General features: G+C 42.2%; 1 long non-coding RNA gene across 2 annotated transcripts in view; it reads right to left on the reverse strand.

Moving 5' to 3' along the window:
* LOC132387328 (uncharacterized) overlaps window positions 1–16,372 on the reverse strand; it is a 31,805-nt gene that overhangs the window by 946 nt on the left and 14,487 nt on the right. Inside the window, exons 5-6 of one of the 2 annotated variants that reach the window (XR_009509859.1) lie at window positions 5,479–5,543; window positions 1–4,309 (exon numbers count right to left, since the gene is read on the reverse strand). The exon at window positions 1–4,309 is cut by the window's left edge and continues 946 nt beyond it. This is a non-coding gene — a long non-coding RNA (uncharacterized LOC132387328). Of the gene's footprint in view, window positions 5,544–16,372 lie in introns of both variants that reach the window. The other variant, XR_009509860.1, reaches the window with a different exon arrangement.

Consider the following 16,372-nt stretch of genomic DNA (forward strand, 5'->3'; position numbering starts at 1 on the left):
TCTCTCTTCCTCGGTCGCTGCAAGGAGAAAAGGAATGCCTCATAAGGCATTCTCCCCAATCCTAGCTATATCCTTGTACTTTGGGGACCACATACCATTGAAAAATCTCGTTCTCATCCACAGTATCTCTTTTCTGTTCCACTAACAAGGAACACTCTATCGATACAGCTCGCCACATCTCAACCCATACCTGCTGAGCCACAGAACCACAGTCAGTGCCAGAGACCTGACCGTTGAGACTTTCCCCAGCTTCAGCATTTGCACCTCTGTCCTCCCATCCAGAAGTATCCAAAGGGTCTACCTGCTATTGAGCGGGTTGGTCACAAGGGGTCTCTGCACGTCTCTGGATCTGCACTGTCTGTCACCCAGGTTCCTGTATCCTGCACGTTCGGTCTAAATACATCTCTATATATCTCTATCACCCCTATGCACACAGCGAGGAAGTTTCCTTGTTGCAGTACCGGGTCTATCAGTGTGTGGCTGTCACTATGAGGGGCGTGTTCGTATTACGACGAGGGTTGTGTCTGTGATACAAAAGCATTGTAGGGGGGTTTTCAGTGTCCCTTTGAAGATGGTGTCTCTGTGCGTCTTTTTCATGCCGTATGCCTTCTGTGAATTGGTCGTTCCCTCTTGTTATCGATAAATCGTCAAGTTCCTTTTCACAAACTAACTCCCTGCACTTTCCACCGGATGAGGTCAGATCACTCTGCTCTTTCTACAGAGCAGAGAAGGTAAATCACACAACAGAACAGACCCTTTGGTTCAAGAATTGTGATATCTCAATTCTGAATTTGTTCTCCCGACATCTGTCTCCTTCCATTCCTTGCACACCCACGTACCTATAGAAGAGCCAGTTAAAAGTCTGTATGGATTTACCTCCACCACCAGAGCTGCCAGAACTTTCCAATTACCCGCCAATCTCTGTGACGACAAAAACTTGCCAAATTCATCTCCTTTGAACCTACCCGCTCTTACCTCAATGCAGGTCTTCTAATATTAGACATTTCCATCCTACGGGTAAAAGATACAAGCTCTCTGGTCTACTTGCATCCCGTATTGTTATAAACCTCAAAACTAAACTTAACTCGAGGTTGCATCTATCCTTTTCCATACTTATCCTGTATCTAATGGCATTACCAACACTAGATGCAAATTGTTCCCTGACACACACTTCTGACCCCTGGCGTGTCCTAATCGCTAGGATGAGATCAAGTATTGCACTCTCTCATTGGGACTAACTATCTGCTGATTAAGGTTCCTTCCTTAACTGATTAAGAAAACTATCCCAGTGGTCCTTTCACAGTCAGTACCAAGAATCTTAAACTCACCCGATGCCACAACCTGATGTCTCTTACAACAGACTCCGAACTCTCCACAGATTTGTTCCTCTAAATCCCCCGACTGTACGGTGGTCGATAATGTTGCCCCATGAACGAGTTCATACCCTTCTCAATCCTCAGTTCCACCTCTGAAGCCCCACCTTAGCTTAAATTATATAAACATTAGTACGACAAAAACAGCGGTAAACTGGAAGGCTGAGCTAACAGACTTGCCCCTCCTGCAAACAAATCTTACCAATGGCTAAACTATCATGCTTTCAATCGTTGGCTCCGACCCTGAGCTCATCTACTCTTCGTATAATACTTCTTGCTTTGAAATGGACGTAGCTCAGAACATGAGATCCAGCAGGTTCAACATTTTGCTCGCTGACTTTATCTGAGGTCTTAACAACATCTGTCCCAACAATGACTCAACTTTCTGTTCAATCATTCTGGTTATCATCCCCCTGCAACTCTAGCTTAAACAACACATCGACCCCTTTCTTAATGGCAAACCTCCCCGTTGGGATATTAGTTCCACTCCGGTTCAGGTGTAAACTGAGAGAGTTGCCAGATGGCGGAGAAAATGAAGGAGCTGCACAACGAGGGGCGGTGTGGCGCGATCTCCAGGCAGGAGTCTGTGCTGTCTCCCAGTGTTCATTCGGCAGAACACAAGAGCAGTTGTTGTAGTTTCTAGATTTCGGTGGCTTTTACACTGTCTAGGACCTCAAGCTGATTATATATACATGTGCTCGTGCGCGCGCGTGCGTGTGTGCGCCTGTACATAAAGCGTGAATATATCTCACTGATACCCTACATATGCTTGCTAACTTGCTATTTTATACATATTACGTGAGCTTGGTGTATCGTGTGACAGTTGGTGTTGTGTTTTGAAGCTTGGCCCTGGCGGTCATATGTGATGGAATTGCAAATAAACTTGAAATGAATTGAATTGAAATGAAATAAACCGCTCGGTTTGCAGAGGTCGCAGCTTCCGAGCAGGAGCGCCCAGTGATACAGATATCTCAAGACTTCGTTCCAAATCCTAACATTTCAGTCACAGTTTAAACTGAATGTTCTTTCAAAGTTTGCAGAACCGGCTCCATTTTCCTGCCGATATACTGGTTAGTATATCGACCGCATACCATTGAGAAATCTCGTTCTCGTCCTCAGTACCTCTTTTCTGCTCACCTAACAAAGACTACCCTCAGGATAAAGCTCGCCAAATTTCACTCCTTTCCTTTCTGAGCCACAGAGCCATAGTCTCTGTCAGAGACCTGACCGGTGAGACTTTCCCCTGCTTGGTCATTTGCACCCCTCTCCTCCCATCCAGAAGCATCCAAACTGGTCTACCTGTTATTGAGCGGATTGGCCGCAAGGGGTGTCTGCACTGGCTCTGGTCTAAAGTGGTCTAACGCATCTCTTCCGCACATCTACCCTCACCCCATCCGCCCACCACCCCACTCGGGATGAAGTTTTGTCCACACAGAATAGAGCAAAGGCTCAGAACCGAGAGATCAATATCCGTTTGAAGGGAGCTGGTTGGTGTAACACTAGACGTCACCTCTCCCCCTTCCTCGCCATACTTCTATATAAACAGTGAGAGGGAGACGTGTAAAGGAGGAAGACGGTTAATGGAAGCGGGGTGGACCTGCAGGGGATCAAGCAGATCAGGGAGACCTGGAGAGGTGTTGGAGAAGGAGGAGATGACGAAGACGGCACGGAGCGCAGTGAACGGAGGGTTGCTAGAGTCAAGAAGTGTGGAAGAAGAATGCGGTGGCGGAAACGGAGAGGGCTGCAGAGGAAGTCTTGGCGGACGGTGACAAGGATGGTCGTCTGGGAAGGAGGGTTGACGAGGAACAGGAGGCCGAAATCTCAATGAACCAGAAACACCTTCTTCCCTTCCGCTAGCATTTTCTTGAACGTATGAGCACCACCTCCACATTTTTTGCGGCATTTATTAGCTTATTGCATTTGACGGTAATTTTACATATTAGGGCCCCACTGATCCTTCAAAAGAACAAATCTCAGGTGGTCTGCGTCACAGATAATAAAACAGACCGTGAATCCGGTAGAGAAGATGCGATACTGGTGGACAGGACATTTGACACGCTGGCCTTCATCAGTCAGGACACTGAGTACGGGAGTCGGAGGTCACGTTGCAGTTGCAAATGACGTCGGTCGGGCCGCACATGGAGTATGGAGTTTAGTTCTGCTTGCCTTGCTCTGAGAAAAATCTCAACGAACTGGAAAGATTACAGAGGGAGAATTCCGAAGTTTCTGCCAGGATTTTAGGAGCTGAGTTATGGTGCAGTCGGAAATTTTCAGCCTTTATTTTGTGACCATGTAGAGCGGTACAAAACTACAAGGGGCACGGATAAGGCGAATACATGCACTCTTATTCCACAGGACTGGGGTATCGAGAACATTGACGCGCATGATTGAGGTGAGAGTAGCTGAAGACAGAAGCGGGAGAGCGAGTTGAGTTCGATAAAAGGGAAAGAGAGGGATTGGGAGAGTGTGTAGAGGGGGAATAGAGAATCGAGAGAGAGAGACAGGGATAGAAGAGGAAGAGTTCGGGGAAAGGGAGGCGAGATGCGGGAGGGAGAAAATGCGGATGAAATGGAAGAGGCGGGAGTGGAGAGGGATGAGAGAGAGTGTTTAGAGGAACGAAGGTGAAGAGTGGGCGAGATGGTGGGTAAGATTGCGATAGAGGGAAAGATAATAAGGCAAGGGTGAGGGGCAGAGCTGATGATGTAATGTGAGTCGGTGAGATAAAGACGCTTTTGCCACTTGTTTAAGTCGACCCTATTGACTGTTGACAGAGATCCTAGATCTTTTCAGAAAGATCTGAGCACAGAAGCGCCGACTTCTCGCAGATGAAGCAACGCTTATCCTCACTGCAATGTTCAAAGTGAGGGTACCATCCACATTCAATGCATTCGAAGACTCCAGCCTTCATTTGGAACACGATATTCGAGGCCACTCTCCTATCAAGAAGGGGTAAGCAATATCAGCGTACCTTCAGCAGGCAGCCGTGTGTTAGTCCCCAAAATCACTGACGCCCACTCTCGCCAACGACCTGCGGCACCCCAAAATTTCCCACAATCCCACTTTCCCAGCACAGCCCTGTGTCAGTATCCAGAATTTTCACAATGGTCCACTTTCTCCCTGCAGCCCTTTGTCAGTCCCCAAAATATTCCCACAGCGCCAGTCTCTCCCAAGGCCCCATATCAGTCCTCAAAGTGCTGCCACATCTTCAATGTCTCCCCACAGGCCTGTGTTTTCTGCCTAAGTACTCAGACTCACCACTCCCACCACACAGATCAGTGTCAGTCCAAACTACACTGCCTGACTCTCTCCCCACAGCCCCGTGCCGGAACCCAAAATAATCCCACTGCTCAACCCTCTTCTTAGAGACCTGTGTCAATCACCAAAACACCTCCCGCTTCCCATGCTCTCCCCACGGACGTGTCTCAGTCCCCAGAGTACTCCCACTGAACTATTCTCTCCCCACAGATCTGTGTGTGTCCCCTATGTACACCCCTCCGTCATTCCCTCACCACAGACATGTGCTAGGCCCCAAAGTGTTCCCACTGCCTCACTCTCTCCCACAACCTGGGTCAGTTCCCAAAAGAGCTCTGCAGCTCCAGTCTCTCCCCACAGTCCCGTGTTAGTCCCCAAAATACGTGTACATCCCACTTTCACTCCAAGACCCCGCGCGAGTCCCCACGATAAACCCAATACCTAGCCTTCTTCCTAAAGATCAGTGTCAACCACCAAAACACTCCCACTTCGCACTCTCTTCCCACAGCCCATGTCAGTTCCCACATTAATTCAACTGCACACACTCTACCAACAGACTTTGTCAATCCCCAAACAAAGCCAATTGCACACGCTCTCCATACAGCCCTTATCAGTCCGCAAACTAATATCAATGCCCACTCCTTCTAGCAAACAGCGTCAGTCCCCAAACTAATCTCACTGCCCACTCCCCTCTCGCAGTCTGTGTCAGTCCCCAAACTAATCTCACTGCCCACTCCCCTCTCGCAGTCTGTGTCAGTCCCCAAACTAAACACATTGCCCACTCCCTTCACTCAGCCTGCACCGATCCCCGACTCACTCTTTTCTAAGAAACTTGCAATACCCCAAATCTCACCCATAGTTGCATTTTCCAATCCAGTATGAACTGCCTTGGTCGCGGACAGATTTCTCAACAAAATTCTGTGAAAATAAATTACTATCATTAAAGTTTGAATTTAAGGAGCGTCACGTTACGTCTGACAAAGGGAGAGCGCGAAGGGATGGTGTGGAAGGAACTCTGTATCTCACACCAGTAGAATGTGATGGCAAGATACAGGGAGCCTCACTCTGTGTCTGAACCGGGGAGTGTGTAATGCGACGGTGTGGAGGGAGATTCACTCTGTGCCTGACCCCGGGAGAGTGTGATGGGACGGTGTGGTGGGAGATCACTCTGTGTCTGACACCGGGAGTGTGTGATGGGACGTACTGGAGGGAGACTCACTCTGTGTCTGAACCGGGGAGTGTGTGATGCGACGGTGTGGAGTGAGCTTCACTTTGTGTCTGATCAAGGGAGTGTGAGTTGGGACGGTGATGCTGGAGCCTATCTCTGACTTTGAGCCCCGGAGTGTGTGATGAGACCGTACGGAGGGAGCTCTGTCTCTCTCTCTCTCTCTCTCTATCTATCTATCTATCTATATATATACTGCTCTTCAGTTCATCTGACAAATACCTCTTCCTGGCTTGAACTGATTTCAAGTAGATTCGATTTAGAGTTGCAGCAATGCAGATCGGCCTCAGTGTAGGATCTTTCAATCGTGGATTTGTAATAAAGCCGGTCTTCATTTCTTTTTTTTTTAACTTTTTTTATTGCATTTTTAAATGGTTACAAAGTAAAATATGAAAAAACAATGTATATAACCCTTACCCCCTCCACTTAACCCCTCCCCCCTAACTGCCCTATAGAAAAAAAAGAGAAAGAAAGAAAAAAAAGAAAGAAAGAAAGAATGCCTTGTTGTTGGAAGATCTCCACATGCTCCATGGAATTCGTAATAACTTTAATATGTATATTTATTTCTTTCCCCTAATAAGCAATTGTTTCATCTTCAGAGCATCTATAGATTTAATCCTGTCTTTTGTAAATAAGGGCTCCAAATTTTCAGAAATGTTTCATATTTATCTCTTAAATTATAAGTATTTTTTTCTAATGGAATACAACCATAGATTTCTTTCTTCCAAGAGTCTATACTTAAATGTGTATCTGATTTCCAAGTAACTGCAATAGCTTTTTTGGCTACTGCCAGTGCAATTTTTATAAATTCTTTCTGATACTTATTTAGTTTCGGTTTTATCCCTTCAATATCACCTAGTAAAAATAATATTGGATTATGAGGAAATGGTGTTCCTGTAATTTGTTCCAGTAAAAGTTTTAAATTTGTCCAAAAAGGTTGAATTTTAGAGCAAGACCATGTCGAATGTAAAAAAGTACCAGTTTCCTGGTTACATCGGAAACACTGATCCGATAAATTTTGATTTAATTTTTTTTATTTTTTTTGGTGTAATATATAATTGATGTAGAAAATTATACTGCGCTAATCTTAACCGAACATTTATTGTATTTGTCATACTATCAAGACACAGTCTTGACCAATTTGTTTCTTCAATTTTAATATTCAAATCACTTTCCCATTATTGTCTTGACTTATGGACTCCTTGTTTAAATACCTGTCTTTGAATCAAATTATACATACAAGATATATTTTTTTTATTATTTCCTTTTTGAATTAAAATTTCTATTTCATTAGATTTCGGCAAAACATTGTTTGACCTATTTTTTCTCTTAAATAAGCCCTTAATTGAAAGTAACAAAATAAAGTGTTATTTGATATTTTTTATTTATTCTTTAATTGATCAAATGACATTAATATACCTCCTTCAAAACAATTCCCTATATATCTAATCCCATTTTGAATCCAATTATATAAAAGTTGATTGTCCATTGTGAAAGGAATAAGTCTATTTTGAATTAAAGATCTCTTTGCTAATAAAGATTTTTTTGTCTCATCATCAACATTTATCTTATTCCATAAATCAATCAAATGTTTTAATATAGGAGATTCTTTCTTTTGCCGTATCCATTTAGATTCCCATTTGTATATAAAATCTTCTGGTACGTTTTCTCCTACTTTATCTAATTCTATTCTAATCCATGCCGCTTTTATCTTTCTCGAAAAAAGATGCAATAAATCTAAGTTGATTTGCTTTATAATAATTCCTAAAATTTGGAAGTGTAATCCTCCTGGATCAAATTTCCATGTCAATTTTTCCAACGATATTCTTGACATCTTACCTTTCCAGAGGAATTTCCTCACATATTTGTTTAACTCTTGAAAAAACTTCTGGGGTAATTGTATTGGTAATGATTGAAATAAATATTGTAATCTAGGGAATATATTCATTTTTATAGTATTTACTCTACCTACTAATGTTATTGGTAATGCCATCCATTTTTCAAGATCTTCCTGAATTTTTTTCAAAAGTGGTAAATAATTTAATTTGTATAAGTTTTTTATATCATTATCAACTCTTATACCTAAATATTTTATACCATTTGCTGGCCATCTAAATTGAGTTATTAATCGACATTGATTATAATCTCCTTTAGTAAGAGGTAAAATTTCACTTTTATCCCAATTTTATTTTATAACCCGATATTTTCCCATATTCTTCTAGTCTATAAGATAATTTGCGTAGTGAATGTAATGGATCTGTTAAATAAAGTAGAACATCATCAGCAAATAAGTTAATCTTGTATTCTTCCTGATTAACTCTGAAACCCTTAATATCTGGGTCCATTCTAATTAATTCAGCTAGTGGTTCTATTGCCAACACAAATAAAGCAGGTGATAGTGGGCAACCTTGCCTAGTTGATCTGGTTAACTGAAATGATGTTGAAATTTGACCATTTGTCACTACTTTAGCTTTGGGATTAGTATTTAAGGTTTTAATCCATTTTATAAATGATGTTCCTAGTCCATATTTTTCCAATACCCTAAATAAAAAATCCCATTCCAATCTATCAAATGCTTTATCTGCATCTAAAGCAACTGCCACACTCATTTCCTCCCTCTTTTGTGCTAGATGGATTATACTAAATAACCGAGTTACATTATCTGCCGATTGTCTATTTTTGCTAAATCCTGTTTGATCCATATGCACTAATTTTGGTAAGCATTTAGATAATCTATTAGATAAGATTTTTGCTGTTATTTTATAATCGGTGTTTAATAAATAAGTAGGTCTATATGATGTTGGTTTTAAAAGGTCTCTATCTTTTTTTGGCAATTCTATTAAAATAGCTGTTGAAAAAGATTATGTAAGTTTATGCGTTCTTTCCGCTTGATATATTAACTCCATAAAAGGAGGAATTAATAAATCTTTAAACTTTTTTATAAAATTCAGGTTGAAAACCATCTTCTCCTGGAGATTTATTACTTTGAAGTGATCCCAAAGCTTCTTCAACTTCCTTCAGTGTAAAAGGCATACCTAATCCCTTCTGTTCTTCTGTATTTAATTTTGGAAGAGTTATTTGTGATAAAAATTCTTCTATCTTAACGTCATCATTCTTTGATTCTGATTGATACAACTCAGAATAAAAATTCTTAAAAGCCTCATTAATTTCTAGAGGTTTATAAGTAATTTCATTCACTTTTGTTCGAATTGCATTTATTGTTTTAGAAATCTGATCTGTTTTTAACTGCCATGCAAGAAATTCACCTAGTTCATAACATCTCTGTTTAGATCTCATAATTGCTTTTTCAGTTCGATATGTCTGGAGTGTATTATGTTTTAACTTCTTATTAATAAGTTGCCTTCGTTTTTCTTCTGTCATATTTCTTTGAGATTTTTTTTCTAATTTTATAATCTCTTTTTCCAATTGATCTATTTCTATCTTATATTCCTTCTTAATTTTAGAAGTATAACTTATTATCTGGCCTCTCAAATATGCTATCATTGCTTCCCACAATATAAATTTATCATCAACTGAATGTAAATTTGTATCTAAAAAGAACTGTATCTGCTTTTTCATAAAATCACAAAAATCTTGACGTTTTAGTAGAATTGAATTAAATCTCCATCTATAAATTGATTCCTCTTTATCTATCATTATCATTGTCATTATTAAAGGAGAGTGATCAGACAATATTCTTGCTTTATATTCCACATTTTTCACTCTATCGAGTATTTGTTGATAATAGGAAAAAATCTATCCTTGAATATGTTTTATGTCTATTTGAATAAAATGAATAATCCCTTTCTTTTGGATTGATTCTTCTCCATATATCAATCAAATTTAAATCTTTCATCAATGATAGAGTTAATTTTGCTACTTTTGATTTTGTAATAGCCTTTGTTGATCTATCTAAAACTGGATCTAAACAAAATATTAAAATCTCCACCTATTAATATTTTATCATGTGCATTATCCAAATTCAAAAAGACCTCCTATATAAATTTTACATCATTTTCATTTGGTGCATAAATATTCATAAGAGTCCATAGTTCTGAAAAAAATTGACAATGTATAATTAAATATCTTCCTGCCGAATCAATTAATATATTTTTTATTTTAATTGGTAAATTTTTATTAACCAAAATTGCAACTCCTCTTGCCTTTGAGTTAAGTGAAACTGCAATAACATTTCCAAGCCAGTCTCATTTTAATTTCTAATGTTCTATATCCGTTAAATGAGTTTCTTGTAAGAAAGCAATATCTATTTTCATTTTTTTATTATATGTTAAAATTCTTTTTCTTTTTATTGGTCCATTAAGCCCACTAACATTAATAATACCTAATCTTTCAACTTTCATTGCATCCTGGGAAATCTTTTTAGAAGTCACCATGTTGCTATGTGTGTCCCCACCAATCATCCAGGCAAAACAATAGAAGAAAAATAGAAAATAAAGAAAAAAACAAAATACCCCCTTACTAATGTTGTGAAAGATAAAAAACACAACATTACCCCCCCCCCCCCTATTGTACGGGTCATGGCAATCGCCATGATTACACACGTGAATCCCGTAGTAACCGATTCAAAGCTCCGCAGCCCCCCGCAACATAAAAAGTATATATAAAAAAACATACTATTCTCAATTAATATTTCTAAAATTTTACTTTTCTCCCTTATATCGTCCTTAAATGTCCATCAGTTCCATTTGCTTTCTCTGTCTTCGTCTTTAACCATTACATTTAGAAATCGCTACGTTTAATTAACGAAGAGATGGAAGTTTTTGTGCAAACACCGCCGCATCTTGATAATTAGAAAAAAATCTTTTTCCTTCCTCCAAAAAATTTATCAGTGTTGCTGGGTGACGCATTAAAAACTTATAACCTTTTCCCCATAAAACATTTTTAGCTGGATTAAATTCTTTCTTTCTCTTCAAAAGGTTATAACTTATATCAGGATAAAAAAGAACTGGTTTCCCTGCTATCATCAACGGACCATTTCTTCTTTTAGCACCCTGGACAGCCGCCCTCAAAATCTTTTCTTTATCCTGGTATCTTAAACATCTTATCAAAATTGATCGCGGATTTTGATCATCTTGAGATCTTGGTCTTAAGGCTCTGTGCACCCTTTCAATCTCAATTAAAGTTTCTTCTCCCATTTCCAATTTCTCAGGAATCCATTTTTGAAAAAAAAATATTGGGTCTTCTCCTTCGGTACCTTCTTTAAGTCCAACAATTTTAATATTGTTGCGTCTACTAAAATTTTCAAGCTTATCAATTTTTCCCACGAGTTGTTTTCTTTCTGATGTCCAGGCATCATTATCATCTTCCATCTTCTTCATTCTTCCATCCATTTCTTCCATTTTGACGTCCAAATCTGTAATTTTCCTTTCCATTTTTTCCTGTTTCTTTGTCATTTTATCAAACATAGCCTCCATATTTGTTATTGTTTTCTTTAATTACTTTTTGGTTACTTTTAATTACTTTTAATGCATTTAATTTATGCATTATTTGCCTCAACATCTTTTTTTGTATTTTCAGAGGAACTTTCATCTTCTTCTTCTTCTTCTCCATCTTCGTCTGATTTTTCCAGAGAGTCCGCCTCTCTCTCAGACTCGATTCACTGTCGGTTTCAGTCGTTGCTGGATTTTGTAGTTCTGGTTGCTCTCTTTTGCGCATGCTCGTTCCTTTACGCTTGCGCAGTTCTCGTTGATCTTTTCCTTTAGAAATGGCCGATGCTGCCGCAGTCTCCTTTTCTGTTTCACCGGTGGTGTGTTGTACCCGAGTCCGCGGTTCTTCAGTAGAAGTAGGCCTTGATTCTGTTCCAACTTGAGCGGTCTTCGCGGTAGCAGTTTTCTTCGCCCTCTGTTTATGAGGCATAGCTTAAAACAATCCAAAGTAATTTATAAGTAACCTTAAAAAAGTATTAATTAACTTTTCTTCACTTAAACATTAATTTATTAACTTTTTTACGGGAGGACTGGGTTCCAGCGTCCCGATCTTATGTCATCACGTGACGTCCCCCCCCCCTTCCCGGTCTTCATTTCTGATCCAGTCCTTGGAACAAGCATGCTCTGGAATTCAGGAACAAGGAACAGTGATTCTCCCTCTGCCCGTCTGGGAGTCGGTCATTGAATCGTTAACCCCTCCACAGCGTCCCATCACACACTCCCGGGGCCAGACACAGAGTGAATCTTCCTCCACACTGTCCCATCACACAATCCCGGGGTCAGACACAGAGTGAATCTCCCTCCACACCGTCCCATCACACACTCCCGGTGTCAGACGCAGAGTGAATCTCCCTCCACACCGTTTCATCACACACTAACGTGGTCAGACACAGAATGAATCTCCCTCCACCCCGTCCCATCACACACTACCGGTGTCAGACACAAAGTGAATTTCCCTCCACACCGTCCCATCACACACTCCCGGGGTCAGACACAGAGTGAATCTCCCTCCACACCGTCCCATCACACACTCCAGGGGTCAGACACGGAGTGAATTTCGCTCCACACCTTCCCATCACAAACTCCCGGGGTCAGACGATGAGTGAATCTCCCTCCACCCCGTTCCATCACACACTCTCGTTGTCAGTCACGGAATAAATCTCCCTCCACACCGTCCCATCACACACTACCGGTTTCAGAGACAAAGTGAATTTCCCGCCACGCCGTCCCATCACAAACTCCCGGGGTCAGACACAGACTGAATCTCCCTCCACACCGTCCCATCGCACACTCCCGGTGTGAGACACAGATTGAATCTCCCTCCACACCGTCCCATCACACAATCCCGAGGTCAGACACAGCGTGAATCTCCCTCCACACCGTCCTATCACAGTCTCCCGGGGTCAGACACAGAGTGAATTTCCCTCCACACCATCCCAGCACACAATCCCGGGGTCAGACACAGAGTGAATCTCCCTCCACACCGTCCCATCACACAATCCCGGTGTCAGACACAGAGTGAATCTCTCTCCACACCTTCCCATCACACACTCCCGGGGTCAGACACAGAGTGAATCTCCCTCCACCCCGTCCAATCACACACTCCCGGGGTCAGACACAGAGTGAATCTCCCTCCACCCCGTTCCATCACACACTCCCGGGGTCAGACACAGAGTGAATCTCCCTCCACCCCGTCCCATCACACACTCCCGGGGTCAGACACAGAGTGAATCTCCCTCCACCCCGTCCCATCACACACTCCCGGGGTCAGACACAGAGTGAATCTCCCTCCACCCCGTCCCATCACACACTCCCGGGGTCAGACACAGAGTGAATGTCCCTCCACACCATCCCAGCACACAATCCCGGGGTCAGACACAGAGTGAATCTCTCTCCACCCCGTCCCGTCACACACTCCCGGGGTCAGACACAGAGTGAATCTCCCTCCACACCGTCCCATCACACACTCCCGGGATCAGACACAGAGGGAATCTCCCTCCGAACCACCATGAGAGGCCTTGTTGAAAGCTTTTCAAATTCGACTAATACAATATCCAACCCGGGCTTCATCAATCAACCATTTTTCATAAACAATGTGATCAGGTTTGTAAACTATAATCTCACCCACACAAAGCCATTTTGCAAACCTCAAAAAAATATGCCTTTACCGATGTGAGTTGAGTCTATGAGTAAGAATTAATGTAAAGACTAATGCACGAGTCAACCATTTACCGGACGTACAAAAAAGCTGGATGAGCTCAGCAGGGCCGGCAGCATCAGTTGAAAAAAGCAGTCAATGTTTCTGGTCGAGAACCTTCGTCAGGTCTAAAGAAGCAGGGGGCAGGGGCCCTATGAAGAAGATGGCGGAAAACCAATCAGAGGAAAGATCAAGGGGTGGGGAGGGGAAGCAGGGAGGGGTTAGGCAGGAGAGGAGAAGAAGTTATCTAAGGGAAAAGCACAATGGGTTGTTGACCCCACCAGACCACCACACCAGCCTCCGGAACCAGCATATTATCCTACGCAACTTCCGCCACCTTCAACAGGACCCCACCACTAAGGACATCGTTCCCTCTCTACCCCTCTCTGCTTTTCGCAGGGATCGTTCGCACGCATCTATCCGAACTTCTCTTAAATATTGAAATCAAACTTGCATGCAACACTCATTCTGGCAGCTCGTTCCAACACTCTCACAACCGTCTGAGTGAAGAATTTTCCTTTCCTGTTCTCCTTAAACTTTCACCCATCATCCTTAACTCATGCGCTCTGGTTGTAGTACCTCCCAACCCCCATGGAAAAAGCCGACTTGCATTCACCCAATCACTGGGACTTCACCTCTGCAGGGGTGATCGATACCAAAGGGATAGTTTGCATCTTCACTAGAAAGGGGTGGTGGTCAGTATCCTGAGGTTCTGCGCTGTTTTTTCACCACACGTTTTCTGACAAACGATCATCACAATTGGCAAACAAGAGGAAATCTACAGCTGCTCGAACTTCGAGCAACAAACTCAAAATGCTGGAGGAGCTTCGCAGGTCAGGCAGCATCTTTGAAAAAAAAAGTACTTCTTCTGTTAATGCTGTCTGGCCTGCTGAGTTCTTCAAGCAATTTGTGTGTGTAGACCATCGTACGTTATAGTCTGTAACTTCCTTTTGGAATTGAAGACAATTCGATGTGGCTGAACCGAGGCGAGATAGCCGATCCTTTGCTGAGAGCAAGGAAGACACAAGCTTCGATCGGTGTCAGCACCGTGCGAAAGCCAGTTGCAGGTGCTGAGGTTTGGGCAAGATTGAGTCTGTGTTTTACTTTAGTAGCAATGTTAGATCTGTGAAGGGAGCACTGGTCTGAACTGCCCAGAGAAATTACTCTTGCCAATGGAACTGTTTTGAACGCTGACATTAAATTTCTTATAATGGACTGCACGAATCCTAATCTCTGAAACAACTTCACGAGAATGAGTGTGAAGTCCGTTATTGCATCTACGGGGTAATGGGATCAGATTTAGCTAACTGTACGGACAATAGCTATGTCACCAGTAATATCACAACTTCTGCTGATGGCAGTTACAGATTCGGCTGGCAGGCTGAACAAACGCTGTCAAGGGGTTATTACAATTCGGCATATGTAGTACCAAATAGATACCATCTGCCAGCGTTGAAGGATGAAGGAGACTGAGCAACGTTACTGGATTGCAGTGTTCCTGTTCTGGGACCGTGGATAGACATGAAAAGCCAGAGAAAGCAGCACCTCCTAGTGGCCCCATATTTTAATTCCGCGTCCCATTCCCATTCTGATATGTCTATCCACGACTCCTCTACTGGCACGATGAAGCCACACTCAGGTTAGAGGAACAACACCGCATATTCCGTCTGGGTAGCCTCCAACCTGATGGAATGAACATAGATTTTTTCAAACCCGTTAATAAACTTCCTCCCTTTCTTAGCCCATCCCTGATCGATTTATTCCCCACCCTCCCTTTTTACGGAGACACTAATCTTACCTCCACTAATGCCCACCTTTAAGTACTCACCCTGGCATTTTAAAGCTGCACCTTGTCATATTTGATACTTGCACCCTGGGTAAGTGATTCTGCTTGTCTACGCCTCTCTTAGTTTTATAAAGTTCTACCATTTCACCTGTCAGCCTCCTTCACTTCGTGGAAAACAGTCCAAGTCAGTATGATCTTTCCTTGTAACTGAATCCCGCGGTCCATGTAACATTCCTGTGAATCATTTTTGCATCGTTTCAGCTGAACCACATCCTTCCTCTCGTGGTGACCAGAACTGCACAGGGTACTCCTGGTGTGGTTTCATTATTGATTTGTACAACTGTAATATGATATCCCAGCTCCTCTCAAAGCCTTTTGCCGATGAAGGCAAGCATGACGTGCACCTTCTTCACAACCTTGTCTACCTGTGTTGGCACCTTCATGAAATTATGTACCTGTACCCCAAATCTTTCTTTTCGTCAACAATCCTCAGGAACCTATTATTCTCTGTCTGTCTCATAACCTGCTTTAACTTTGCAAAATCCATCATTGTGCATTTGTCTGACACTGTAACAAAACCTCTCTATTTCTCTACAGCAATAAATATCAATGAACCATTCACCTCTGAACCTTGGTCATATATGATTTTATGAACCACTCACTACACCCATCTCTACTTCGTTGTGCAGGAGAACACATTGACGCCTCTCTATTTCTCTCATTGACAATTTATCTCTACATAAATAATTGTCTGACTTTTGTTTCCTCCTGCTTCTCTGCATGCCATCACACTTTACCACATTAAGCTTCATTTACCAAGTATTCTTCTCACCAGCTTCCCCATGTCTTGTTGGAGAGACCAGATGTTCAAACACAACACGTCCCCTCATCACGTTCCCCATCATTGACACCGTGGATTCCGCACATTCTGCCCTTTCATCGGGTCATTAATATCAATAAGTCATTGATGATCCCTGGAAAACTCCACCAATTATATCCTCCTTACACGTTATTCTGTCTCAGTATGATAACCTGACTTCAATCAATATTAACACACTTCCTTCCCAGCACAGAGCTCTTGTCTTGTGCACT

Source organism: Hypanus sabinus, unplaced genomic scaffold, assembly GCF_030144855.1.
Source record: "Hypanus sabinus isolate sHypSab1 unplaced genomic scaffold, sHypSab1.hap1 scaffold_1742, whole genome shotgun sequence".
NCBI classification, from domain to species: domain Eukaryota; kingdom Metazoa; phylum Chordata; class Chondrichthyes; order Myliobatiformes; family Dasyatidae; genus Hypanus; species Hypanus sabinus.